Below are 2,500 nucleotides of genomic sequence, written 5' to 3' on the forward strand. Positions count from 1 at the left end.
GATGTTCAACTTCATTTATTAGTATAGTGTGGCAACCTTGAGATTAAAGGCAATGAATTCGTGAATATCACATGATATTTAAAGAGACCATTTTTCACAGTCATTAACCTTTATTGGCCATTTCTTACATCAGGTGTGTTTGCCATTATGCTAAGATGACCGAGTTTTTATGTGGGTCATAAAGTTTCATGAAATCAAATATATGGTTAGTATAATGTCCACAGTATCATAACAGTTTGTAATTATATGATAGACTAAAGTTACCACTTAACTTTGTATGGTAGACTCCAGTTTGTACTTGACATTTTATTATAGACTCAAGTTTCTGATTTAACATTTATTGGTAAACTTCAGTTACTACTGTATGACACTGTCAAGGATGACTGTAGTATTACTTGCCATATGTATAATAGATTCAAGTCATTGTTTTCATACACTCCCTCTATTAGAGAAATTCTATTTCTTGACGGTTTTGTCATAGACATCAGTTGCTCTCGGCACTTGAATTGTAGACTTTGTTTATTTATTGATGCTGAAATGGCATATTCCAGATACTGTTTGACTTTTATATAGTAGATTTCTGTATGTCTTGATACAGCACTTTGCATTACAGATTCTAGACAATTGTTACTTCATGATGAAATCCTGAAGTAATTTCTAAATAGTCTTTATTTAGAAATAAACGAAAAATATTGATTTAATCCTGGAAGGCAGCAGTTTTATACAGCTGGAGCATAGATTAAGGCTCATGTCTCCACACTGATGGCATAAATTTAAATTGGTTTATATATGGGCTTTCTACCCTTAAACTATCAAGGAAAAAAAAATATGGTGGATCAGAGGTCATTGCTGCCATAGCTGCAGCACAATTAAGTACAAAGCATAGTGTGGGTTAGGCAGAGTGTGACAAGTGCAACAGGGCGCAAGCCAAATTCTGAGCAATTGAAAGTTCCTATAAGTTCCAGTTCAGACTTTGGCTCTTGGCTTTGTTGAATGTTTTATTTGATAACTGTCAGATGCAACTGATGAATTTCTTATCTCTTCTTAAATGGGGAAGTAAATTTTGCCTTGAAAAAAGACACATTTATATAAAATAGATGGAAGATCAATTTAAGTTAATCATTTAACAAATGGCACCGAAAGAGTGAGGAATTCTGTCATTATTTATTTTCATTATTGTTCCTTTCATTACTCATAACATCGTATGGGATGTGCTTTCCCAATTCCCTTGCAGTAATCTGAATTATCATTAGGGAGAAGGAAATTTAATTTTTTGAAGCAATTCCAGCATAGTGAAGAGAAAATAAATAATAACTAATAATAATAATTGTAATAATAATAATAATTGTAATAATAATAATAATGATGATAATAATAATCATAATAATAATAATAATGGTAAGATCATATTTTAAGATTAAACATAACTCAAAATGTAGAGTGGTTGAGCTACCAATTGTTGCCTCTTTTCTCAGCAGTCTAAAAATAGTTTCCAACTCACATAACATTGCATAGAAATATGAATACATATCCTGTTTGTACTTGCAGTCACTCCTGCCACCACTGACTTGAACAGAAGGGGTTGGGAAACATGATGGGAATATATAGTGTATTTATGGGAAAAATTGGCAAGGTTATCCATGTATAGGATTCCCAACCCTTTCGTAAACCAGTATGTTTTAGAACCATAGGAGAATGATTGCCTACGTGTGTACCGAGTGAATTTAAGAAGGAAAAAATCAGTTTTATTTTGAGCCATTCCATAGAGTCACCCAGGCAGTTAAATAAATTGGTGAGAATGCACCTTAAAACTAATAATGATATACCATGATGTAGATTATATTTCTGTGCTGATACAAATTGTGAAAAGAAATATTTTCCAAAAGAAAAAAAAAATATTACAAGATTTTACAGTGTAGACCGTTTTATATTTTATATATATTGATTATATATTGTTTTATACAATATGGATTCTGTCCCATCTTTCAGAATGTAGAATCTCAAGTAATGCATTGCCTGGGTGGTTGAGGAAGGTCCTAAGGTCCTGTTTTGGTGAAAGTATGTATGTTACAATAACAGGACAATCCAGACATCTTTTAGATTCAACACTCACAATGCATACATGCCATAATGTACCTTATTATTTCTCATCCCATATTGATTTTTATCACTCAAAGTGAAAAAAAAAGAGATGATGTGCTTAACCAGTAGCCTAAACCCCTGTTTATGTACGGGTCCTAAACTAAAACTTTTATAAGGGGTTGTAAGCTACGGTTAGCCTAAAATGTATTTTGATTTAGCTTAATGGGAAATGTGTGGAAGGCATTAATTTGAAAATTTTATCACTGAATCCAAAGCTGATACATGGTGATTAGATGTTCTAGAAAATTTCCATTTTATTTATATATATATATCCAATATATATATCCACATATATATGTTAAAACCTTTGAACCTGCTCATAGCTAAGTACCTGAATACAGAAAGCCTTCCCCACATG

This window comes from Penaeus vannamei, chromosome 19 (assembly GCF_042767895.1).
Source record: "Penaeus vannamei isolate JL-2024 chromosome 19, ASM4276789v1, whole genome shotgun sequence".
In the NCBI taxonomy this organism is placed as follows: Eukaryota; Metazoa; Arthropoda; class Malacostraca; order Decapoda; family Penaeidae; genus Penaeus; species Penaeus vannamei.